This window comes from Pelobates fuscus, chromosome 12, assembly GCF_036172605.1.
Source record: "Pelobates fuscus isolate aPelFus1 chromosome 12, aPelFus1.pri, whole genome shotgun sequence".
Lineage (NCBI taxonomy): Eukaryota > Metazoa > Chordata > Amphibia > Anura > Pelobatidae > Pelobates > Pelobates fuscus.
The window spans coordinates 79,713,741-79,739,531 of record NC_086328.1 but is presented as its reverse complement, the minus strand read 5'-3'; the positions used below and the strand labels follow the sequence as shown (position 1 = coordinate 79,739,531).

At 36.1% G+C, this 25,791-nt stretch overlaps 16 non-coding genes across 16 annotated transcripts; all 16 read left to right on the top strand.

The window, feature by feature from the left end:
- Window positions 1-589: 589 nt before the first annotated feature.
- On the top strand, window positions 590-661 carry TRNAA-UGC (transfer RNA alanine (anticodon UGC)). Its single transcript has one exon. It is a non-coding gene; the product is annotated as a tRNA-Ala (tRNA).
- A 2,180-nt stretch (window positions 662-2,841) lies between these two features.
- On the top strand, window positions 2,842-2,913 carry TRNAA-UGC (transfer RNA alanine (anticodon UGC)). The gene has a single exon. It is a non-coding gene; the product is annotated as a tRNA-Ala (tRNA).
- A 1,043-nt stretch (window positions 2,914-3,956) lies between these two features.
- Window positions 3,957-4,028, top strand: TRNAA-CGC (transfer RNA alanine (anticodon CGC)). The gene has a single exon. It is a non-coding gene; the product is annotated as a tRNA-Ala (tRNA).
- A 2,189-nt stretch (window positions 4,029-6,217) lies between these two features.
- On the top strand, window positions 6,218-6,289 carry TRNAA-UGC (transfer RNA alanine (anticodon UGC)). Its single transcript has one exon. It is a non-coding gene; the product is annotated as a tRNA-Ala (tRNA).
- Window positions 6,290-7,354: 1,065 nt separating this feature from the next.
- On the top strand, window positions 7,355-7,426 carry TRNAA-UGC (transfer RNA alanine (anticodon UGC)). Its single transcript has one exon. It is a non-coding gene; the product is annotated as a tRNA-Ala (tRNA).
- A 1,041-nt stretch (window positions 7,427-8,467) lies between these two features.
- On the top strand, window positions 8,468-8,539 carry TRNAA-UGC (transfer RNA alanine (anticodon UGC)). The gene has a single exon. It is a non-coding gene; the product is annotated as a tRNA-Ala (tRNA).
- A 1,064-nt stretch (window positions 8,540-9,603) lies between these two features.
- On the top strand, window positions 9,604-9,675 carry TRNAA-UGC (transfer RNA alanine (anticodon UGC)). The gene has a single exon. It is a non-coding gene; the product is annotated as a tRNA-Ala (tRNA).
- A 1,064-nt stretch (window positions 9,676-10,739) lies between these two features.
- Window positions 10,740-10,811, top strand: TRNAA-UGC (transfer RNA alanine (anticodon UGC)). Its single transcript has one exon. It is a non-coding gene; the product is annotated as a tRNA-Ala (tRNA).
- A 1,065-nt stretch (window positions 10,812-11,876) lies between these two features.
- Window positions 11,877-11,948, top strand: TRNAA-UGC (transfer RNA alanine (anticodon UGC)). Its single transcript has one exon. It is a non-coding gene; the product is annotated as a tRNA-Ala (tRNA).
- A 1,041-nt stretch (window positions 11,949-12,989) lies between these two features.
- Window positions 12,990-13,061, top strand: TRNAA-UGC (transfer RNA alanine (anticodon UGC)). The gene has a single exon. It is a non-coding gene; the product is annotated as a tRNA-Ala (tRNA).
- Window positions 13,062-14,125: 1,064 nt separating this feature from the next.
- On the top strand, window positions 14,126-14,197 carry TRNAA-UGC (transfer RNA alanine (anticodon UGC)). Its single transcript has one exon. It is a non-coding gene; the product is annotated as a tRNA-Ala (tRNA).
- Window positions 14,198-15,890: 1,693 nt separating this feature from the next.
- TRNAA-UGC (transfer RNA alanine (anticodon UGC)) lies at window positions 15,891-15,962 on the top strand. The gene has a single exon. It is a non-coding gene; the product is annotated as a tRNA-Ala (tRNA).
- Window positions 15,963-17,027: 1,065 nt separating this feature from the next.
- TRNAA-UGC (transfer RNA alanine (anticodon UGC)) lies at window positions 17,028-17,099 on the top strand. Its single transcript has one exon. It is a non-coding gene; the product is annotated as a tRNA-Ala (tRNA).
- A 1,693-nt stretch (window positions 17,100-18,792) lies between these two features.
- TRNAA-UGC (transfer RNA alanine (anticodon UGC)) lies at window positions 18,793-18,864 on the top strand. Its single transcript has one exon. It is a non-coding gene; the product is annotated as a tRNA-Ala (tRNA).
- Window positions 18,865-20,557: 1,693 nt separating this feature from the next.
- TRNAA-UGC (transfer RNA alanine (anticodon UGC)) lies at window positions 20,558-20,629 on the top strand. The gene has a single exon. It is a non-coding gene; the product is annotated as a tRNA-Ala (tRNA).
- A 1,694-nt stretch (window positions 20,630-22,323) lies between these two features.
- TRNAA-CGC (transfer RNA alanine (anticodon CGC)) lies at window positions 22,324-22,395 on the top strand. The gene has a single exon. It is a non-coding gene; the product is annotated as a tRNA-Ala (tRNA).
- The last annotated feature ends 3,396 nt before the right edge of the window (window positions 22,396-25,791 follow it).

Below are 25,791 nucleotides of genomic sequence, written 5' to 3'. Positions count from 1 at the left end.
TGGCTACAGAAGCTTTATTAAAATTGTTTCAAGGCTGATGTTTTAGAAAAGAGTCCAACATAGCTCCTTCCACAGCTTGGAACGTTTAGCCGAAAAGAAAATGCAATTCAGGTTTTGATTTTGAACAATTTAGAGTTGATTGAGCAAACTTAATTAAACATCTGCTAAGATCCTGTTCACTGCTGTCTCAGAAAATCTGGTGCCTGGTGTCCATGAGGTGTCAGTAAATCGATTATAGGTCCTCATTCCCCGAGTAAAAGAGGATAATTTTTGGATAAGAAGATGATATACTTAGTGAAGAACTTCATATTTTGACCAATAAAGTCATAAATGGAAGGGCATTTAAGCCATCTGATATAACAATAACACTAAGTTACCATACGTAGGCTAGGAGTCCTAAACAATCATTGGATGTGGTTAAATGTGTCCAACTATTACCTCTGTTAATATACATCTGAGGCTTTTAACTATTTTGCAATCTACAGTCCTCAGATGAACTTTATTAAAAAAAAAATAGACAAGGTTATTTTTTCGAATTAGCCGAGGTTCTATTTGTGTGTCGTGTTCTTTACAACTGCAGCAATGTAATGGGGATGTAGCTCAGTGGTAGAGCGCATGCTTTGCATGTATGAGGCCCCGGGTTCAATCCCCGGCATCTCCAGGAGCAATTAATTTTAATTTAGAAGAGTCGGCATGAGTGACTTTGTTTACATAGTTCCAATGAAGAATTTATTCACCAGAAGATGAATTGTATCGAGAAAAATATGTAGGCAAAAAGTGATGTTTTCAAAATATTCACAAACTCGGCTTTAGTCACAGCTTCTTTAAATAAGTCAAAATTTTACAATTTAGTAATTATCACACAACAATGTCAACATTAGTGTATCAATCCAAAGAAAAATCTTTAAAAATCCTGTGTCTGGTTTCCTTCTGAGGACAGAGTCTTCATTAGATTTCCTTATTCCCAAAGAAAATAGCATAGCGTTGCCAACTTCTCTAAGTGGATTTTTAATAGTGTATATGGCGTATCCTACTTAAATTCTAGAGTTTCGGGAAGTTTCCTTGACCTCACATTCGTAGTTTTAGTGACTTCTCATGAGAATTTCATTTATTTGGCTACAGAAGCTTTATTAAAATTGTTTCAAGGCTGATGTTTTAGAAAAGAGTCCAACAAAGCTCCTTCCACAGCTTGGAACGTTTAGCCGAAAAGAAAATGCAATTCAGGTTTTGATTTTGAACAATTTAGAGTTGAGTGAGCAAACTTAATTAAACATCTGCTAAGATCCTGTTCACTGCTGTCTCAGAAAATCTGGTGCCTGGTGTCCATGAGGTGTCAGTAAATCGATTATAGGTCCTCATTCCCCGAGTAAAAGAGGATAATTTTTGGATAAGAAGATGATATACTTAGTGAAGAACTTCATATTTTGACCAATAAAGTCATAAATGGAAGGGCATTTAAGCCATCTCATATAACAATTGACACTAAGTTACCATACGTAGGCTAGGAGTCCTAAACAATCATTGGATGTGGTTAAATGTGTCCAACTATTACCTCTGTTAATATACATCTGAGGCTTTTAACTATTTTGCAATCTACAGTCCTCAGACGAACTTTATTAAAAAAAAAAATAGACAAGGTTATTTTTTCGAATAAGCCGAGGTTCTATTTGTGTGTCGTGTTCTGTACATCTGTAGCAATGTAATGGGGATGTAGCTCAGTGGTAGAGCGCATGCTTTGCATGTATGAGGCCCCGGATTCAATCCCCGGCATTTCCAGGTGCAATTAATTTTAATTTAGAAGAGTCGGCATGAGTGACTTTGTTTACATAGTTCCAATGAAGAATTTATTCACCAGAAGATGAATTGTATCGAGAAAAATATGTAGGCAAAAAGTGATGTTTTCAAAATATTCACAAACTCGGCTTTAGTCACATCTTCTTTAAATAAGTCAAAATTGTACAATTTAGTTATTATCACACAACAATGTCAACATTAGTGTATCAATCCAAAGAAAAATCTTTAAGCTCCAAATCCTCTCTTGTCTTAAAAATCCTGTGTCTGGTTTCCTTCTGAGGACAGAGTCTGCATTAGATTTCCTTATTCCCAAAGAAAATAGCATAGCGTTGCCAACTTCTCTAAGTGGGTTTTTAATAGTGTATATGGCGTATCCTACTTAAATTCTAGAGTTTCGGGAAGTTTCCTTGACCTCACATTCGTAGTTTTAGTGACTTCTCATGAGAATTTCATTTCTTTGGCTACAGAAGCTTTATTAAAATTGTTTCAAGGCTGATGTTTTAGAAAAGAGTCCAACATAGCTGCTTCCACAGTTTGGAACGTTTAGCCGAAAAGAAAATGCAATTCAGGTTTTGATTTTGAACAATTTAGAGTTGAGTGAGCAAACTTAATTTAACATCTGCTAAGATCCTGTTCACTGCTGTCTCAGAAAATCTGGTGCCTGGTGTCCATGAGGTGTCAGTAAATCGATTATAGGTCCTCATTCCCCGAGTAAAAGAGGATAATTTTTGGATAAGAAGATGATATACTTAGTGAAGAACTTCATATTTTGACCAATAAAGTCATAAATGGAAGGGCATTTAAGCCATCTGATATAACAATAACACTAAGTTACCATACGTAGGCTAGGAGTCCTAAACAATCATTGGATGTGGTTAAATGTGTCCAACTATTACCTCTGTTAATATACATCTGAGGCTTTTAACTATTTTGCAATCTACAGTCCTCAGACGAACTTTATTAAAAAAAAAATAGACAAGGTTATTTTTTCGAATTAGCCGAGGTTCTATTTGTGTGTCGTGTTCTTTACAACTGCAGCAATGTAATGGGGATGTAGCTCAGTGGTAGAGCGCATGCTTTGCATGTATGAGGCCCCGGGTTCAATCCCCGGCATCTCCAGGTGCAGTTAATTTTAATTTAGAAGAGTCGGCATGAGTGACTTTGTTTACATAGTTCCAATGAAGAATTTATTCACCAGAAAATGAATTGTATCGAGAAAAATGTGTAGGCAAAAAGTGATGTTTTCAAAATATTCACAAACTCGGCTTTAGTCACAGCTTCTTTAAATAAGTCAAAATTTTACAATTTAGTAATTATCACACAACAATGTCAACATTAGTGTATCAATCCAAAGAAAAATCTTTAAAAATCCTGTGTCTGGTTTCCTTCTGAGGACAGAGTCTTCATTAGATTTCCTTATTCCCAAAGAAAATAGCATAGCGTTGCCAACTTCTCTAAGTGGATTTTTAATAGTGTATATGGCGTATCCTACTTAAATTCTAGAGTTTCGGGAAGTTTCCTTGACCTCACATTCGTAGTTTTAGTGACTTCTCATGAGAATTTCATTTCTTTGGCTACAGAAGCTTTATTAAAATTGTTTCAAGGCTGATGTTTTAGAAAAGAGTCCAACATAGCTCCTTCCACAGCTTGGAACGTTTAGCCGAAAAGAAAATGCAATTCAGGTTTTGATTTTGAACAATTTAGAGTTGAGTGAGAAAACTTAATTAAACATCTGCTAAGATCCTGTTCACTGCTGTCTCCGAAAATCTGGTGCCTGGTGTCCATGAGGTGTCAGTAAATCGATTATAGGTCCTCATTCCCCGAGTAAAAGAGGATAATTTTTGGATAAGAAGATGATATACTTAGTGAAGAACTTCATATTTTGACCAATAAAGTCATAAATGGAAGGGCATTTAAGCGATCTCATATAACAATTGACACTAAGTTACCATACGTAGGCTAGGAGTCCTAAACAATCATTGGATGTGGTTAAATGTGTCCAACTATTACCTCTGTTAATATACATCTGAGGCTTTTAACTATTTTGCAATCTACAGTCCTCAGACGAACTTTATTAAAAAAAAAAATAGACAAGGTTATTTTTTCGAATTAGCCGAGGTTCTATTTGTGTGTCGTGTTCTGTACATCTGTAGCAATGTAATGGGGATGTAGCTCTGTGGTAGAGCGCATGCTTCGCATGTATGAGGCCCCGGGTTCAATCCCCGGCATCTCCAGGTGCAGTTAATTTTAATTTAGAAGAGTCGGCATGAGTGACTTTGTTTACATAGTTCCAATGAAGAATTTATTCACCAGAAGATGAATTGTATCGAGAAAAATATGTAGGCAAAAAGTGATGTTTTCAAAATATTCACAAACTCGGCTTTAGTCACAGCTTCTTTAAATAAGTCAAAATTTTACAATTTAGTAATTATCACACAACAATGTCAACATTAGTGTATCAATCCAAAGAAAAATCTTTAAGCTCCAAATCCTCTCTTGTCTTAAAAATCCTGTGTCTGGTTTCCTTCTGAGGACAGAGTCTGCATTAGATTTCCTTATTCCCAAAGAAAATAGCATAGCGTTGCCAACTTCTCTAAGTGGGTTTTTAATAGTGTATATGGCATATCCTACTTAAATTCTAGAGTTTCGGGAAGTTTCCTTGACCTCACATTCGTAGTTTTAGTGACTTCTCATGAGAATTTCATTTCTTTGGCTACAGAAGCTTTATTAAAATTGTTTCAAGGCTGATGTTTTAGAAAAGAGTCCAACATAGCTCCTTCCACAGCTTGGAACGTTTAGCCGAAAAGAAAATGCAATTCAGGTTTTGATTTTGAACAATTTAGAGTTGATTGAGCAAACTTAATTAAACATCTGCTAAGATCCTGTTCACTGCTGTCTCAGAAAATCTGGTGCCTGGTGTCCATGAGGTGTCAGTAAATCGATTATAGGTCCTCATTCCTTGAGTAAAAGAGGATAATTTTTGGATAAGAAGATGATATACTTAGTGAAGAACTTCATATTTTGACCAATAAAGTCATAAATGGAAGGGCATTTAAGCCATCTGATATAACAATAACACTAAGTTACCATACGTAGGCTAGGAGTCCTAAACAATCATTGGATGTGGTTAAATGTGTCCAACTATTACCTCTGTTAATATACATCTGAGGCTTTTAACTATTTTGCAATCTACAGTCCTCAGACGAACTTTATTAAAAAAAAAATAGACAAGGTTATTTTTTCGAATTAGCCGAGGTTCTATTTGTGTGTCGTGTTCTTTACAACTGCAGCAATGTAATGGGGATGTAGCTCTGTGGTAGAGCGCATGCTTCGCATGTATGAGGCCCCGGCATCTCCAGGTGCAGTTAATTTTAATTTAGAAGAGTCGGCATGAGTGACTTTGTTTACATAGTTCCAATGAAGAATTTATTCACCAGAAGATGAATTGTATCGAGAAAAATATGTAGGCAAAAAGTGATGTTTTCAAAATATTCACAAACTCGGCTTTAGTCACAGCTTCTTTAAATAAGTCAAAATTTTACAATTTAGTAATTATCACACAACAATGTCAACATTAGTGTATCAATCCAAAGAAAAATCTTTAAGCTCCAAATCCTCTCTTGTCTTAAAAATCCTGTGTCTGGTTTCCTTCTGAGGACAGAGTCTGCATTAGATTTCCTTATTCCCAAAGAAAATAGCATAGCGTTGCCAACTTCTCTAAGTGGGTTTTTAATAGTGTATATGGCATATCCTACTTAAATTCTAGAGTTTCGGGAAGTTTCCTTGACCTCACATTCGTAGTTTTAGTGACTTCTCATGAGAATTTCATTTCTTTGGCTACAGAAGCTTTATTAAAATTGTTTCAAGGCTGATGTTTTAGAAAAGAGTCCAACATAGCTCCTTCCACAGCTTGGAACGTTTAGCCGAAAAGAAAATGCAATTCAGGTTTTGATTTTGAACAATTTAGAGTTGATTGAGCAAACTTAATTAAACATCTGCTAAGATCCTGTTCACTGCTGTCTCAGAAAATCTGGTGCCTGGTGTCCATGAGGTGTCAGTAAATCGATTATAGGTCCTCATTCCCCGAGTAAAAGAGGATAATTTTTGGATAAGAAGATGATATACTTAGTGAAGAACTTCATATTTTGACCAATAAAGTCATAAATGGAAGGGCATTTAAGCCATCTGATATAACAATAACACTAAGTTACCATACGTAGGCTAGGAGTCCTAAACAATCATTGGATGTGGTTAAATGTGTCCAACTATTACCTCTGTTAATATACATCTGAGGCTTTTAACTATTTTGCAATCTACAGTCCTCAGACGAACTTTATTAAAAAAAAAATAGACAAGGTTATTTTTTCGAATTAGCCGAGGTTCTATTTGTGTGTCGTGTTCTTTACAACTGCAGCAATGTAATGGGGATGTAGCTCAGTGGTAGAGCGCATGCTTTGCATGTATGAGGCCCCGGGTTCAATCCCCGGCATCTCCAGGTGCAGTTAATATTAATTTAGAAGAGTCGGCATGAGTGACTTTGTTTACATAGTTCCAATGAAGAATTTATTCACCAGAAGATGAATTGTATCGAGAAAAATATGTAGGCAAAAAGTGATGTTTTCAAAATATTCACAAACTCGGCTTTAGTCACAGCTTCTTTAAATAAGTCAAAATTGTACAATTTAGTTATTATCACACAACAATGTCAACATTAGTGTATCAATCCAAAGAAAAATCTTTAAGCTCCAAATCCTCTCTTGTCTTAAAAATCCTGTGTCTGGTTTCCTTCTGAGGACAGAGTCTGCATTAGATTTCCTTATTCCCAAAGAAAATAGCATAGCGTTGCCAACTTCTCTAAGTGGGTTTTTAATAGTGTATATGGCGTATCCTACTTAAATTCTAGAGTTTCGGGAAGTTTCCTTGACCTCACATTCGTAGTTTTAGTGACTTCTCATGAGAATTTCATTTCTTTGGCTACAGAAGATTTATTAAAATTGTTTCAAGGCTGATGTTTTAGAAAAGAGTCCAACATAGCTGCTTCCACAGTTTGGAACGTTTAGCCGAAAAGAAAATGCAATTCAGGTTTTGATTTTGAACAATTTAGAGTTGAGTGAGCAAACTTAATTTAACATCTGCTAAGATCCTGTTCACTGCTGTCTCAGAAAATCTGGTGCCTGGTGTCCATGAGGTGTCAGTAAATCGATTATAGGTCCTCATTCCCCAAGTAAAAGAGGATAATTTTTGGATAAGAAGATGATATACTTAGTGAAGAACTTCATATTTTGACCAATAAAGTCATAAATGGAAGGGCATTTAAGCCATCTGATATAACAATAACACTAAGTTACCATACGTAGGCTAGGAGTCCTAAACAATCATTGGATGTGGTTAAATGTGTCCAACTATTACCTCTGTTAATATACATCTGAGGCTTTTAACTATTTTGCAATCTACAGTCCTCAGACGAACTTTATTAAAAAAAAAATAGACAAGGTTATTTTTTCGAATTAGCCGAGGTTCTATTTGTGTGTCGTGTTCTTTACAACTGCAGCAATGTAATGGGGATGTAGCTCAGTGGTAGAGCGCATGCTTTGCATGTATGAGGACCCGGGTTCAATCCCCGGCATCTCCAGGTGCAGTTAATTTTAATTTAGAAGAGTCGGCATGAGTGACTTTGTTTACATAGTTCCAATGAAGAATTTATTCACCAGAAAATGAATTGTATCGAGAAAAATGTGTAGGCAAAAAGTGATGTTTTCAAAATATTCACAAACTCGGCTTTAGTCACAGCTTCTTTAAATAAGTCAAAATTTTACAATTTAGTAATTATCACACAACAATGTCAACATTAGTGTATCAATCCAAAGAAAAATCTTTAAAAATCCTGTGTCTGGTTTCCTTCTGAGGACAGAGTCTTCATTAGATTTCCTTATTCCCAAAGAAAATAGCATAGCGTTGCCAACTTCTCTAAGTGGATTTTTAATAGTGTATATGGCGTATCCTACTTAAATTCTAGAGTTTCGGGAAGTTTCCTTGACCTCACATTCGTAGTTTTAGTGACTTCTCATGAGAATTTCATTTATTTGGCTACAGAAGCTTTATTAAAATTGTTTCAAGGCTGATGTTTTAGAAAAGAGTCCAACATAGCTCCTTCCACAGCTTGGAACGTTTAGCCGAAAAGAAAATGCAATTCAGGTTTTGATTTTGAACAATTTAGAGTTGAGTGAGCAAACTTAATTAAACATCTGCTAAGATCCTGTTCACTGCTGTCTCAGAAAATCTGGTGCCTGGTGTCCATGAGGTGTCAGTAAATCGATTATAGGTCCTCATTCCCCGAGTAAAAGAGGATAATTTTTGGATAAGAAGATGATATACTTAGTGAAGAACTTCATATTTTGACCAATAAAGTCATAAATGGAAGGGCATTTAAGCCATCTGATATAACAATTGACACTAAGTTACCATACGTAGGCTAGGAGTCCTAAACAATCATTGGATGTGGTTAAATGTGTCCAACTATTACCTCTGTTAATATACATCTGAGGCTTTTAACTATTTTGCAATCTACAGTCCTCAGACGAACTTTATTAAAAAAAAATAGACAAGGCTATTTTTTCGAATGAGCCGAGGTTCTATTTGTGTGTCGTGTTCTGTAATGCTGCAGCAATGTAATGGGGATGTAGCTCAGTGGTAGAGCGCATGCTTTGCATGTATGAGGCCCCGGGTTCAATCCCCGGCATCTCCAGGTGCAGTTAATTTTAATTTAGAAGAGTCGGCATGAGTGACTTTGTTTACATAGTTCCAATGAAGAATTTATTCACCAGAAGATGAATTGTATCGAGAAAAATATGTAGGCAAAAAGAGATGTTTTCAAAATATTCACAAACTCGTCTTTAGTCACAGCTTCTTTAAATAAGTCAAAATTTTACAATTTAGTAATTATCACACAACAATGTCAACATTAGTGTATCAATCCAAAGAAAAATCTTTAAGCTCCAAATCCTCTCGTCTTAAAAATCCTGTGTCTGGTTTCCTTCTGAGGACAGAGTCTGCATTAGATTTCCTTATTCCCAAAGAAAATAGCATAGCGTTGCCAACTTCTCTAAGTGGGTTTTTAATAGTGTATATGGCGTATCCTACTTAAATTCTAGAGTTTCCGGGAAGTTTCCTTGACCTCACATTCGTAGTTTTAGTGACTTCTCATGAGAATTTCATTTCTTTGGCTACAGAAGCTTTATTCAAATTGTTTCAAGGCTGATGTTTTAGAAAAGAGTCCAACATAGCTCCTTCCACAGCTTGGAACGTTTAGCCGAAAAGAAAATGCAATTCAGGTTTTGATTTTGAACAATTTAGAGTTGAGTGAGCAAACTTAATTAAACATCTGCTAAGATCCTGTTCACTGCTGTCTCAGAAAATCTGGTGCCTGGTGTCCATGAGGTGTCAGTAAATCGATTATAGGTCCTCATTCCCCGAGTAAAAGAGGATAATTTTTGGATAAGAAGATGATATACTTAGTGAAGAACTTCATATTTTGACCAATAAAGTCATAAATGGAAGGGCATTTAAGCCATCTGATATAACAATTGACACTAAGTTACCATACGTAGGCTAGGAGTCCTAAACAATCATTGGATGTGGTTAAATGTGTCCAATTATTACCTCTGTTAATATACATCTGAGGCTTTTAACTATTTTACAATCTACAGTCCTCAGACGAACTTTATTAAAAAAAAATAGACAAGGCTATTTTTTCGAATGAGCCGAGGTTCTATTTGTGTGTCGTGTTCTGTAATGCTGCAGCAATGTAATGGGGATGTAGCTCAGTGGTAGAGCGCATGCTTTGCATGTATGAGGCCCCGGGTTCAATCCCCGGCATCTCCAGGTGCAGTTAATATTAATTTAGAAGAGTCGGCATGAGTGACTTTGTTTACATAGTTCCAATGAAGAATTTATTCACCAGAAGATGAATTGTATCGAGAAAAATATGTAGGCAAAAAGAGATGTTTTCAAAATATTCACAAACTCGGCTTTAGTCACAGCTTCTTTAAATAAGTCAAAATTTTACAATTTAGTAATTATCACACAACAATGTCAACATTAGTGTATCAATCCAAAGAAAAATCTTTAAGCTCCAAATCCTCTCGTCTTAAAAATCCTGTGTCTGGTTTCCTTCTGAGGACAGAGTCTGCATTAGATTTCCTTATTCCCAAAGAAAATAGCATAGCGTTGCCAACTTCTCTAAGTGGGTTTTTAATAGTGTATATGGCGTATCCTACTTAAATTCTAGAGTTTCCGGGAAGTTTCCTTGACCTCACATTCGTAGTTTTAGTGACTTCTCATGAGAATTTCATTTCTTTGGCTACAGAAGCTTTATTCAAATTGTTTCAAGGCTGATGTTTTAGAAAAGAGTCCAACATAGCTCCTTCCACAGCTTGGAACGTTTAGCCGAAAAGAAAATGCAATTCAGGTTTTGATTTTGAACAATTTAGAGTTGAGTGAGCAAACTTAATTAAACATCTGCTAAGATCCTGTTCACTGCTGTCTCAGAAAATCTGGTGCCTGGTGTCCATGAGGTGTCAGTAAATCGATTATAGGTCCTCATTCCCCGAGTAAAAGAGGATAATTTTTGGATAAGAAGATGATATACTTAGTGAAGAACTTCATATTTTGACCAATAAAGTCATAAATGGAAGGGCATTTAAGCCATCTGATATAACAATTGACACTAAGTTACCATACGTAGGCTAGGAGTCCTAAACAATCATTGGATGTGGTTAAATGTGTCCAATTATTACCTCTGTTAATATACATCTGAGGCTTTTAACTATTTTACAATCTACAGTCCTCAGACGAACTTTATTAAAAAAAAATAGACAAGGCTATTTTTTCGAATGAGCCGAGGTTCTATTTGTGTGTCGTGTTCTGTAATGCTGCAGCAATGTAATGGGGATGTAGCTCAGTGGTAGAGCGCATGCTTTGCATGTATGAGGCCCCGGGTTCAATCCCCGGCATCTCCAGGTGCAGTTAATATTAATTTAGAAGAGTCGGCATGAGTGACTTTGTTTACATAGTTCCAATGAAGAATTTATTCACCAGAAGATGAATTGTATCGAGAAAAATATGTAGGCAAAAAGTGATGTTTTCAAAATATTCACAAACTCGACTTTAGTCACAGCTTCTTTAAATAAGTCAAAATTTTACAATTTAGTAATTATCACACAACAATGTCAACATTAGTGTATCAATCCAAAGAAAAATCTTTAAGCTCCAAATCCTCTCTTGTCTTAAAAATCCTGTGTCTGGTTTCCTTCTGAGGACAGAGTCTGCATTAGATTTCCTTATTCCCAAAGAAAATAGCATAGCGTTGCCAACTTCTCTAAGTGGGTTTTTAATAGTGTATATGGCATATCCTACTTAAATTCTAGAGTTTCGGGAAGTTTCCTTGACCTCACATTCGTAGTTTTAGTGACTTCTCATGAGAATTTCATTTCTTTGGCTACAGAAGCTTTATTAAAATTGTTTCAAGGCTGATGTTTTAGAAAAGAGTCCAACATAGCTCCTTCCACAGCTTGGAACGTTTAGCCGAAAAGAAAATGCAATTCAGGTTTTGATTTTGAACAATTTAGAGTTGATTGAGCAAACTTAATTAAACATCTGCTAAGATCCTGTTCACTGCTGTCTCAGAAAATCTGGTGCCTGGTGTCCATGAGGTGTCAGTAAATCGATTATAGGTCCTCATTCCCCGAGTAAAAGAGGATAATTTTTGGATAAGAAGATGATATACTTAGTGAAGAACTTCATATTTTGACCAATAAAGTCATAAATGGAAGGGCATTTAAGCCATCTGATATAACAATAACACTAAGTTACCATACGTAGGCTAGGAGTCCTAAACAATCATTGGATGTGGTTAAATGTGTCCAACTATTACCTCTGTTAATATACATCTGAGGCTTTTAACTATTTTGCAATCTACAGTCCTCAGACGAACTTTATTAAAAAAAAAATAGACAAGGTTATTTTTTCGAATTAGCCGAGGTTCTATTTGTGTGTCGTGTTCTTTACAACTGCAGCAATGTAATGGGGATGTAGCTCAGTGGTAGAGCGCATGCTTTGCATGTATGAGGCCCCGGGTTCAATCCCCGGCATCTCCAGGTGCAGTTAATATTAATTTAGAAGAGTCGGCATGAGTGACTTTGTTTACATAGTTCCAATGAAGAATTTATTCACCAGAAGATGAATTGTATCGAGAAAAATATGTAGGCAAAAAGTGATGTTTTCAAAATATTCACAAACTCGGCTTTAGTCACAGCTTCTTTAAATAAGTCAAAATTTTACAATTTAGTAATTATCACACAACAATGTCAACATTAGTGTATCAATCCAAAGAAAAATCTTTAAAAATCCTGTGTCTGGTTTCCTTCTGAGGACAGAGTCTTCATTAGATTTCCTTATTCCCAAAGAAAATAGCATAGCGTTGCCAACTTCTCTAAGTGGATTTTTAATAGTGTATATGGCGTATCCTACTTAAATTCTAGAGTTTCGGGAAGTTTCCTTGACCTCACATTCGTAGTTTTAGTGACTTCTCATGAGAATTTCATTTATTTGGCTACAGAAGCTTTATTAAAATTGTTTCAAGGCTGATGTTTTAGAAAAGAGTCCAACATAGCTCCTTCCACAGCTTGGAACGTTTAGCCGAAAAGAAAATGCAATTCAGGTTTTGATTTTGAACAATTTAGAGTTGAGTGAGCAAACTTAATTAAACATCTGCTAAGATCCTGTTCACTGCTGTCTCAGAAAATCTGGTGCCTGGTGTCCATGAGGTGTCAGTAAATCGATTATAGGTCCTCATTCCCCGAGTAAAAGAGGATAATTTTTGGATAAGAAGATGATATACTTAGTGAAGAACTTCATATTTTGACCAATAAAGTCATAAATGGAAGGGCATTTAAGCCATCTGATATAACAATTGACACTAAGTTACCATACGTAGGCTAGGAGTCCTAAACAATCATTGGATGTGGTTAAATGTGTCCAACTATTACCTCTGTTAATATACATCTGAGGCTTTTAACTATTTTGCAATCTACAGTCCTCAGACGAACTTTATTAAAAAAAAATAGACAAGGCTATTTTTTCGAATGAGCCGAGGTTCTATTTGTGTGTCGTGTTCTGTAATGCTGCAGCAATGTAATGGGGATGTAGCTCAGTGGTAGAGCGCATGCTTTGCATGTATGAGGCCCTGGGTTCAATCCCCGGCATCTCCAGGTGCAGTTAATTTTAATTTAGAAGAGTCGGCATGAGTGACTTTGTTTACATAGTTCCAATGAAGAATTTATTCACCAGAAGATGAATTGTATCGAGAAAAATATGTAGGCAAAAAGAGATGTTTTCAAAATATTCACAAACTCGGCTTTAGTCACAGCTTCTTTAAATAAGTCAAAATTTTACAATTTAGTAATTATCACACAACAATGTCAACATTAGTGTATCAATCCAAAGAAAAATCTTTAAGCTCCAAATCCTCTCGTCTTAAAAATCCTGTGTCTGGTTTCCTTCTGAGGACAGAGTCTGCATTAGATTTCCTTATTCCCAAAGAAAATAGCATAGCGTTGCCAACTTCTCTAAGTGGGTTTTTAATAGTGTATATGGCGTATCCTACTTAAATTCTAGAGTTTCCGGGAAGTTTCCTTGACCTCACATTCGTAGTTTTAGTGACTTCTCATGAGAATTTCATTTCTTTGGCTACAGAAGCTTTATTCAAATTGTTTCAAGGCTGATGTTTTAGAAAAGAGTCCAACATAGCTCCTTCCACAGCTTGGAACGTTTAGCCGAAAAGAAAATGCAATTCAGGTTTTGATTTTGAACAATTTAGAGTTGAGTGAGCAAACTTAATTAAACATCTGCTAAGATCCTGTTCACTGCTGTCTCAGAAAATCTGGTGCCTGGTGTCCATGAGGTGTCAGTAAATCGATTATAGGTCCTCATTCCCCGAGTAAAAGAGGATAATTTTTGGATAAGAAGATGATATACTTAGTGAAGAACTTCATATTTTGACCAATAAAGTCATAAATGGAAGGGCATTTAAGCCATCTGATATAACAATTGACACTAAGTTACCATACGTAGGCTAGGAGTCCTAAACAATCATTGGATGTGGTTAAATGTGTCCAATTATTACCTCTGTTAATATACATCTGAGGCTTTTAACTATTTTACAATCTACAGTCCTCAGACGAACTTTATTAAAAAAAAATAGACAAGGCTATTTTTTCGAATGAGCCGAGGTTCTATTTGTGTGTCGTGTTCTGTAATGCTGCAGCAATGTAATGGGGATGTAGCTCAGTGGTAGAGCGCATGCTTTGCATGTATGAGGCCCCGGGTTCAATCCCCGGCATCTCCAGGTGCAATTAATTTTAATTTAGAAGAGTCGGCATGAGTCACTTTGTTTACATAGTTCCAATGAAGAATTTATTCACCAGAAGATGAATTGTATCGAGAAAAATATGTAGGCAAAAAGTGATGTTTTCAAAATATTCACAAACTCGGCTTTACTCACAGCTTCTTTAAATAAGTCAAAATTTTACAATTTAGTAATTATCACACAACAATGTCAACATTAGTGTATCAATCCAAAGAAAAATCTTTAAGCTCCAAATCCTCTCTTGTCTTAAAAATCCTGTGTCTGGTTTCCTTCTGAGGACAGAGTCTGCATTAGATTTCCTTATTCCCAAAGAAAATAGCATAGCGTTGCCAACTTCTCTAAGTGGGGTTTTAATAGTGTATATGGCGTATCCTACTTAAATTCTAGAGTTTCGGGAAGTTTCCTTGACCTCACATTCGTAGTTTTAGTGACTTCTCATGAGAATTTCATTTCTTTGGCTACAGAAGCTTTATTAAAATTGTTTCAAGGCTGATGTTTTAGAAAAGAGTCCAACATAGCTCCTTCCACAGCTTGGAACGTTTAGCCGAAAAGAAAATGCAATTCAGGTTTTGATTTTGAACAATTTAGAGTTGAGTGAGCAAACTTAATTAAACATCTGCTAAGATCCTGTTCACTGCTGTCTCAGAAAATCTGGTGCCTGGTGTCCATGAGGTGTCAGTAAATCGATTATAGGTCCTCATTCCCCGTGTAAAAGAGGATAATTTTTGGATAAGAAGATGATATACTTAGTGAAGAACTTCATATTTTGACCAATAAAGTCAAAATTTTACAATTTAGTAATTATCACACAACAATGTCAACATTAGTGTATCAATCCAAAGAAAAATCTTTAAGCTCCAAATCCTCTCTTGTCTTAAAAATCCTGTGTCTGGTTTCCTTCTGAGGACAGAGTCTGCATTAGATTTCCTTATTCCCAAAGAAAATAGCATAGCGTTGCCAACTTCTCTAAGTGGGTTTTTAATAGTGTATATGGCGTATCCTACTTAAATTCTAGAGTTTCGGGAAGTTTCCTTGACCTCACATTCGTAGTTTTAGTGACTTCTCATGAGAATTTCATTTCTTTGGCTACAGAAGCTTTATTAAAATTGTTTCAAGGCTGATGTTTTAGAAAAGAGTCCAACATAGCTCCTTCCACAGCTTGGAACGTTTAGCCGAAAAGAAAATGCAATTCAGGTTTTGATTTTGAACAATTTAGAGTTGAGTGAGAAAACTTAATTAAACATCTGCTAAGATCCTGTTCACTGCTGTCTCAGAAAATCTGGTGCCTGGTGTCCATGAGGTGTCAGTAAATCGATTATAGGTCCTCATTCCCCGAGTAAAAGAGGATAATTTTTGGATAAGAAGATGATATACTTAGTGAAGAACTTCATATTTTGACCAATAAAGTCATAAATGGAAGGGCATTTAAGCCATCTGATATAACAATTGACACTAAGTTACCATACGTAGGCTAGGAGTCCTAAACAATCATTGGATGTGGTTAAATGTGTCCAACTATTACCTCTGTTAATATACATCTGAGGCTTTTAACTATTTTGCAATCTACAGTCCTCAAACGAACTTTATTAAAAAAAAATAGACAAGGCTATTTTTTCGAATGAGCCGAGGTTCTATTTGTGTGTCGTGTTCTGTAATGCTGCAGCAATGTAGTGGGGATGTAGCTCAGTGGTAGAGCGCGTGCTTTGCATGTATGAGGCCCCGGGTTCAATCCCCGGCATCTCCAGGTGCAATTAATTTTAATTTAGAAGAGTCGGCATGAGTGACTTTGTTTACATAGTTCCAATGAAGAATTTATTCACCAGAAGATGAATTGTATCGAGAAAAATATGTAGGCAAAAAGTGATGTTTTCAAAATATTCACAAACTCGACTTTAGTCACAGCTTCTTTAAATAAGTCAAAATTTTACAATTTAGTAATTATCACACAACAATGTCAACATTAGTGTATCAATCCAAAGAAAAATCTTTAAGCTCCAAATCCTCTCTTGTCTTAAAAATCCTGTGTCTGGTTTCCTTCTGAGGACAGAGTCGCAATTAGATTTCCTTATTCCCAAAGAAAATAGCATAGCGTTGCCAACTTCTCTAAGTGGGTTTTTAATAGTGTATATGGCGTATCCTACTTAAATTCTAGCGTTTCGGGAAGTTTCCTTGACCTCACATTCGTAGTTTTAGTGACTTCTCATGAGAATTTCATTTCTTTGGCTACAGAAGCTTTATTAAAATTGTTTCAAGGCTGATGTTTTAGAAAAGAGTCCAACATAGCTCCTTCCACAGCTTGGAACGTTTAGCCGAAAAGAAAATGCAATTCAGGTTTTGATTTTGAACAATTTAGAGTTGAGTGAGCAAACTTAATTAAACATCTGCTAAGATCCTGTTCACTGCTGTCTCAGAAAATCTGGTGCCTGGTGTCCATGAGGTGTCAGTAAATCGATTATAGGTCCTCATTCCCCGAGTAAAAGAGGATAATTTTTGGATAAGAAGATGATATACTTAGTGAAGAACTTCATATTTTGACCAATAAAGTCATAAATGGAAGGGCATTTAAGCCATCTGATATAACAATTGACACTAAGTTACCATACGTAGGCTAGGAGTCCTAAACAATCATTGGATGTGGTTAAATGTGTCCAACTATTACCTCTGTTAATATACATCTGAGGCTTTTAACTATTTTGCAATCTACAGTCCTCAGACGAACTTTATTAAAAAAAAATAGACAAGGCTATTTTTTCGAATGAGCCGAGGTTCTATTTGTGTGTCGTGTTCTGTAATGCTGCAGCAATGTAGTGGGGATGTAGCTCAGTGGTAGAGCGCGTGCTTTGCATGTATGAGGCCCCGGGTTCAATCCCCGGCATCTCCAGGTGCAATTAATTTTAATTTAGAAGAGTCGGCATGAGTGACTTTGTTTACATAGTTCCAATGAAGAATTTATTCACCAGAAGATGAATTGTATCGAGAAAAATATGTAGGCAAAAAGTGATGTTTTCAAAATATTCACAAACTCGACTTTAGTCACAGCTTCTTTAAATAAGTGAAAATTTTACAATTTAGTAATTATCACACAACAATGTCAACATTAGTGTATCAATCCAAAGAAAAATCTTTAAGCTCCAAATCCTCTCTTGTCTTAAAAATCCTGTGTCTGGTTTCCTTCTGAGGACAGAGTCGCAATTAGATTTCCTTATTCCCAAAGAAAATAGCATAGCGTTGCCAACTTCTCTAAGTGGGTTTTTAATAGTGTATATGGCGTATCCTACTTAAATTCTAGCGTTTCGGGAAGTTTCCTTGACCTCACATTCGTAGTTTTAGTGACTTCTCATGAGAATTTCATTTCTTTGGCTACAGAAGCTTTATTAAAATTGTTTCAAGGCTGATGTTTTAGAAAAGAGTCCAACATAGCTCCTTCCACAGCTTGGAACGTTTAGCCGAAAAGAAAATGCAATTCAGGTTTTGATTTTGAACAATTTAGAGTTGAGTGAGCAAACTTAATTAAACATCTGCTAAGATCCTGTTCACTGCTGTCTCAGAAAATCTGGTGCCTGGTGTCCATGAGGTGTCAGTAAATCGATTATAGGTCCTCATTCCCCGAGTAAAAGAGGATAATTTTTGGATAAGAAGATGATATACTTAGTGAAGAACTTCATATTTTGACCAATAAAGTCAAAATTTTACAATTTAGTAATTATCACACAACAATGTCAACATTAGTGTATCAATCCAAAGAAAAATCTTTAAGCTCCAAATCCTCTCTTGTCTTAAAAATCCTGTGTCTGGTTTCCTTCTGAGGACAGAGTCTGCATTAGATTTCCTTATTCCCAAAGAAAATAGCATAGCGTTGCCAACTTCTCTAAGTGGGTTTTTAATAGTGTATATGGCGTATCCTACTTAAATTCTAGCGTTTCGGGAAGTTTCCTTGACCTCACATTCGTAGTTTTAGTGACTTCTCATGAGAATTTCATTTCTTTGGCTACAGAAGCTTTATTAAAATTGTTTCAAGGCTGATGTTTTAGAAAAGAGTCCAACATAGCTCCTTCCACAGCTTGGAACGTTTAGCCGAAAAGAAAATGCAATTCAGGTTTTGATTTTGAACAATTTAGAGTTGAGTGAGCAAACTTAATTAAACATCTGCTAAGATCCTGTTCACTGCTGTCTCAGAAAATCTGGTGCCTGGTGTCCATGAGGTGTCAGTAAATCGATTATAGGTCCTCATTCCCCGAGTAAAAGAGGATAATTTTTGGATAAGAAGATGATATACTTAGTGAAGAACTTCATATTTTGACCAATAAAGTCATAAATGGAAGGGCATTTAAGCCATCTGATATAACAATTGACACTAAGTTACCATACGTAGGCTAGGAGTCCTAAACAATCATTGGATGTGGTTAAATGTGTCCAACTATTACCTCTGTTAATATACATCTGAGGCTTTTAACTATTTTGCAATCTACAGTCCTCAGACGAACTTTATTAAAAAAAAATAGACAAGGCTATTTTTTCGAATGAGCCGAGGTTCTATTTGTGTGTCGTGTTCTGTAATGCTGCAGCAATGTAGTGGGGATGTAGCTCAGTGGTAGAGCGCGTGCTTTGCATGTATGAGGCCCCGGGTTCAATCCCCGGCATCTCCAGGTGCAATTAATTTTAATTTAGAAGAGTCGGCATGAGTGACTTTGTTTACATAGTTCCAATGAAGAATTTATTCACCAGAAGATGAATTGTATCGAGAAAAATATGTAGGCAAAAAGTGATGTTTTCAAAATATTCACAAACTCGACTTTAGTCACAGCTTCTTTAAATAAGTCAAAATTTTACAATTTAGTAATTATCACACAACAATGTCAACATTAGTGTATCAATCCAAAGAAAAATCTTTAAGCTCCAAATCCTCTCTTGTCTTAAAAATCCTGTGTCTGGTTTCCTTCTGAGGACAGAGTCGCAATTAGATTTCCTTATTCCCAAAGAAAATAGCATAGCGTTGCCAACTTCTCTAAGTGGGTTTTTAATAGTGTATATGGCGTATCCTACTTAAATTCTAGCGTTTCGGGAAGTTTCCTTGACCTCACATTCGTAGTTTTAGTGACTTCTCATGAGAATTTCATTTCTTTGGCTACAGAAGCTTTATTAAAATTGTTTCAAGGCTGATGTTTTAGAAAAGAGTCCAACATAGCTCCTTCCACAGCTTGGAACGTTTAGCCGAAAAGAAAATGCAATTCAGGTTTTGATTTTGAACAATTTAGAGTTGAGTGAGCAAACTTAATTAAACATCTGCTAAGATCCTGTTCACTGCTGTCTCAGAAAATCTGGTGCCTGGTGTCCATGAGGTGTCAGTAAATCGATTATAGGTCCTCATTCCCCGAGTAAAAGAGGATAATTTTTGGATAAGAAGATGATATACTTAGTGAAGAACTTCATATTTTGACCAATAAAGTCAAAATTTTACAATTTAGTAATTATCACACAACAATGTCAACATTAGTGTATCAATCCAAAGAAAAATCTTTAAGCTCCAAATCCTCTCTTGTCTTAAAAATCCTGTGTCTGGTTTCCTTCTGAGGACAGAGTCTGCATTAGATTTCCTTATTCCCAAAGAAAATAGCATAGCGTTGCCAACTTCTCTAAGTGGGTTTTTAATAGTGTATATGGCGTATCCTACTTAAATTCTAGCGTTTCGGGAAGTTTCCTTGACCTCACATTCGTAGTTTTAGTGACTTCTCATGAGAATTTCATTTCTTTGGCTACAGAAGCTTTATTAAAATTGTTTCAAGGCTGATGTTTTAGAAAAGAGTCCAACATAGCTCCTTCCACAGCTTGGAACGTTTAGCCGAAAAGAAAATGCAATTCAGGTTTTGATTTTGAACAATTTAGAGTTGAGTGAGCAAACTTAATTAAACATCTGCTAAGATCCTGTTCACTGCTGTCTCAGAAAATCTGGTGCCTGGTGTCCATGAGGTGTCAGTAAATCGATTATAGGTCCTCATTCCCCGAGTAAAAGAGGATAATTTTTGGATAAGAAGATGATATACTTAGTGAAGAACTTCATATTTTGACCAATAAAGTCATAAATGGAAGGGCATTTAAGCCATCTGATATAACAATTGACACTAAGTTACCATACGTAGGCTAGGAGTCCTAAACAATCATTGGATGTGGTTAAATGTGTCCAACTATTACCTCTGTTAATATACATCTGAGGCTTTTAACTATTTTGCAATCTACAGTCCTCAGACGAACTTTATTAAAAAAAAATAGACAAGGCTATTTTTTCGAATGAGCCGAGGTTCTATTTGTGTGTCGTGTTCTGTAATGCTGCAGCAATGTAATGGGGATGTAGCTCAGTGGTAGAGCGCATGCTTTGCATGTATGAGTCCCCGGGTTCAATCCCCGGCATCTCCAGGTGCAATTAATTTTAATTTAGAAGAGTCGGCATGAGTGACTTTTTTTACATAGTTCCAATGAAGAATTTATTCACCAGAAGATGAATTGTATCGAGAAAAATATGTAGGCAAAAAGTGATGTTTTCAAAATATTCACAAACTCGACTTTAGTCACAGCTTCTTTAAATAAGTCAAAATTTTACAATTTAGTAATTATCACACAACAATGTCAACATTAGTGTATCAATCCAAAGAAAAATCTTTAAGCTCCAAATCCTCTCTTGTCTTAAAAATCCTGTGTCTGGTTTCCTTCTGAGGACAGAGTCTGCATTAGATTTCCTTATTCCCAAAGAAAATAGCATAGCGTTGCCAACTTCTCTAAGTGGGTTTTTAATAGTGTATATGGCGTATCCTACTTAAATTCTAGAGTTTCGGGAAGTTTCCTTGACCTCACATTCGTAGTTTTAGTGACTTCTCATGAGAATTTCATTTCTTTGGCTACAGAAGCTTTATTAAAATTGTTTCAAGGCTGATGTTTTAGAAAAGAGTCCAACATAGCTCCTTCCACAGCTTGGAACGTTTAGCCGAAAAGAAAATGCAATTCAGGTTTTGATTTTGAACAATTTAGAGTTGAGTGAGCAAACTTAATTAAACATCTGCTAAGATCCTGTTCACTGCTGTCTCAGAAAATCTGGTGCCTGGTGTCCATGAGGTGTCAGTAAATCGATTATAGGTGCTCATTCCCCGAGTAAAAGAGGATAATTTTTGGATAAGAAGATGATATACTTAGTGAAGAACTTCATATTTTGACCAATAAAGTCAAAATTTTACAATTTAGTAATTATCACACAACAATGTCAACATTAGTGTATCAATCCAAAGAAAAATCTTTAAGCTCCAAATCCTCTCTTGTCTTAAAAATCCTGTGTCTGGTTTCCTTCTGAGGACAGAGTCTGCATTAGATTTCCTTATTCCCAAAGAAAATAGCATAGCGTTGCCAACTTCTCTAAGTGGGTTTTTAATAGTGTATATGGCGTATCCTACTTAAATTCTAGCGTTTCGGGAAGTTTCCTTGACCTCACATTCGTAGTTTTAGTGACTTCTCATGAGAATTTCATTTCTTTGGCTACAGAAGCTTTATTAAAATTGTTTCAAGGCTGATGTTTTAGAAAAGAGTCCAACATAGCTCCTTCCACAGCTTGGAACGTTTAGCCGAAAAGAAAATGCAATTCAGGTTTTAAATTTTGAACAATTTAGAGTTGAGTGAGCAAACTTAATTAAACATCTGCTAAGATCCTGTTCACTACTGTCTCAGAAAATCTGGTGCCTGGTGTCCATGAGGTGTCAGTAAATCGATTATAGGTCCTCATTCCCCGAGTAAAAGAGGATAATTTTTGGATAAGAAGATGATATACTTAGTGAAGAACTTCATATTTTGACCAATAAAGTCATAAATGGAAGGGCATTTAAGCCATCTGATATAACAATTGACACTAAGTTACCATACGTAGGCTAGGAGTCCTAAACAATCATTGGATGTGGTTAAATGTGTCCAACTATTACCTCTGTTAATATACATCTGAGGCTTTTAACTATTTTGCAATCTACAGTCCTCAGACGAACTTTATTAAAAAAAAATAGACAAGGTTATTTTTTCGAATTAGCCGAGGTTCTATTTGTGTGTCGTGTTCTGTAATGCTGCAGCAATGTAATGGGGATGTAGCTCAGTGGTAGAGCGCATGCTTCGCATGTATGAGGCCCCGGGTTCAATCCCCGGCATCTCCAGGTGCAATTAATTTTAATTTAGAAGAGTCGGCATGAGTGACTTTGTTTACATAGTTCCAATGAAGAATTTATTCACCAGAAGATGAATTGTATCGAGAAAAATATGTAGGCAAAAAGTGATGTTTTCAAAATATTCACAAACTCGGCTTTAGTCACAGCTTCTTTAAATAAGTCAAAATTTTACAATTTAGTAATTATCACACAACAATGTCAACATTAGTGTATCAATCCAAAGAAAAATCTTTAAGCTCCAAATCCTCTCTTGTCTTAAAAATACTGTGTCTGGTTTCCTTCTGAGGACAGAGTCTGCATTAGATTTCCTTATTCCCAAAGAAAATAGCATAGCGTTGCCAACTTCTCTAAGTGGGTTTTTAATAGTGTATATGGCGTATCCTACTTAAATTCTAGAGTTTCGGGAAGTTTCCTTGACCTCACATTCGTAGTTTTAGTGACTTCTCATGAGAATTTCATTTCTTTGGCTACAGAAGCTTTATTAAAATTGTTTCAAGGCTGATGTTTTAGAAAAGAGTCCAACATAGCTCCTTCCACAGCTTGGAACGTTTAGCCGAAAAGAAAATGCAATTCAGGTTTTGATTTTGAACAATTTAGAGTTGAGTGAGCAAACTTAATTAAACATCTGCTAAGATCCTGTTCACTGCTGTCTCAGAAAATCTGGTGCCTGGTGTCCATGAGGTGTCAGTAAATCGATTATAGGTCCTCACTCCCCGAGTAAAAGAGGATAATTTTTGGATAAGAAGATGATATACTTAGTGAAGAACTTCATATTTTGACCAATAAAGTCAAAATTTTACAATTTAGTAATTATCACACAACAATGTCAACATTAGTGTATCAATCCAAAGAAAAATCTTTAAGCTCCAAATCCTCTCTTGTCTTAAAAATCCTGTGTCTGGTTTCCTTCTGAGGACAGAGTCTGCATTAGATTTCCTTATTCCCGAGGAGGCCTCCGATGTGGGCGGACGTGCACGGGAGGACGTGAGCACGTCGGGAGGCGGGTCTAGGAAGAGCGTGTGAGAGGCGCCCGGCGGGAGATGAGGGAGAAGGCAGCGACCGCGGCTTACAAGTGACCACGACTCGATGGGGAAGACGGAGCAGTAAGCGGCAGCGGCAGAGACGGAGTAAGCGGAGTAAGCGGCAGAGACGGAGTAAAAACGGAGCAGTGAGCGGATAGCTCTCCATCGATAAGGGAAGTGCTTAAAATTTGTGCTTAAAATATTTAAACCACGTTGGGGGATAAGACCTGACTCAGTTGGAGGGGACGAAAAGACAAGGGGACAAAAATTGTTGCCTACAAATAGGAGGTCCAAGTTAAATAAGTGGAGTAAGTTAAGCCCACATATAACCGTAGTGGGAATTTTTTTTTTTTTTTCTATTTTTTCTATCTACGTCGGTATTATAATTTACTCTACTTTTATTAAAGTTTACTTCTGGTAAAACATGGTAACAAGCAGGATATAGCAGGATATAGTAGCAACAAAACCTTGCAACAAAATCTTGGTAAAATCTTGTGCAAAATCTCTGCATATAAAAATTGTACCTAAGGAAGTTTTCGCTGCTGCTGCTAAAAGTCAAAGCGGCTTGAAAGAGGCTTGAAAGAGGCCTGAAAGAATCTGAGTGAACCTCCTCCCCCCAGACTCAGGAAAGAAATCCAATATGGCGTCTAAGAGACAAATAAAAAGCAAAGAAAAAAAAGATGACTCTCAGCCAACTAGGTTGTCAGGTTTTTTTTCCCCCAATAAAGAAAAACCGGGGCACAAAGAGAACGAAACGATATTCCATGATCAGAACACGCAAACAACAGTTGTGCTCAATACAGATCATAAGAATTATGCGAATTATGTGTCTCAAGATTTTCTGGTGAACAAACTAGACGAGCAAATGGCACAGATTGCTAGCCAGATTGTTAACAGCTCAAATACAATTAAAATGGAGATGGAGAGAATTAATACCAAATTGAGCTCGGCATTAGAAAAAATTGATAGAATGGAAGACCAAATAAATAATATGCAACGGGAGAACACTCAAACAGAAGCTTTAATACAGCAAATAAACTTAAAGATTAGAGACCTTGAAGATCGGTCGAGGAGGTGCAATGTTCGTTTCAGAAACATATCTGAATCTATAACCCAAGACCAATTACAGGATTTTTTACTCTCTTTCTTTCAAGAAGCTGGCTTACAGAAGGAAATACCTCAACCTATAATAGAACGAGCACATAGATTAAGAAAGCCTCATGAAGTTCCTGCCCATTATCCAAGAGATGTAATAGTTTGCTTCTCCTCCTATACATACAAACAACAATTGTTAAACCTGCTGAGGAACAAGGACAACTTATCGGAGAAATTTAAGGACATCATTACATTCCAAGATCTCTCAATGCAAACAAGAAAATGGAGAAGAACATTTTTTCAAGCCTTAGACCCATTGAAGCAAAGAAACGTGAAATACAAATGGGTACAATCATCCAAAATAATTGTGTGGTGGGAAGAAAAATGGATACCATTCACTTCAGCTAAAGAACTAGAAGCATGGACAAAATCATTAACCCTCTAATAACTTTATGAGAGCTGGGAGAGATGAGAGATATGGGAGTAAAAGAAGAAGGCGGTGGTTTTTTTTTTTTTTTTTTTTTTTTTTTTTCTTCTTGAAATGGGTTAAGCATATTAAGGTTAAGCCCGGAGCTCAATGCTCTCTATGAGAAGGATGCGAAGGAACGAGAGAAAAGGGAAGTTCAAAGGAACTTCAAAGGAGGAGAGAAAACTTAAAGACTCTACTATGCAAGTTACACTCCACCCAAATTAGTTGGTAAAGAGGATCTATTCACCCAGACTATTGAGGAAAAGAAAGCTTTCCTATTTTAGAGAAGCAGAAGTATGGACCGACCTATTTACAAGCTATTTACAACCCATTTACAAACTTAAAAAGGGAAAAGGCACGGAAAACAACTAATGCTTTTTTCTTTTTTTTTTTTTTTTTTTTTTTTTTTCCTGTAAGAAGAATATGGGTCAAGATATATCTATAAGGGACACAAGATGCCCACTTGGGGACAAAATTGGTTTAGAAATGTGTGGAATAAATCACTTACTATAGAAACATAGAGATAGAGAAACAATTTACTAGAATTATATTTGTAACTGAAAAGTTTACAGAGCACGGTACAATTGAAAGTGTTTATAATTATACGTCACTATTGAATTTGCTAAGGGGAATAAGGAAAAAAAGCTTAAACTGAGGTATGACAACACGAGTGTTTTTTTTTTTTTTTTTTTTTTTGGATTTAGGTTTGAGATATACCTACTTATGATCCAGTAAAGGATTTTAAGATATGAGATGCCCGTTGTGGGGCTAAAAGGGTTTTAGGAAATTGTGGAACAA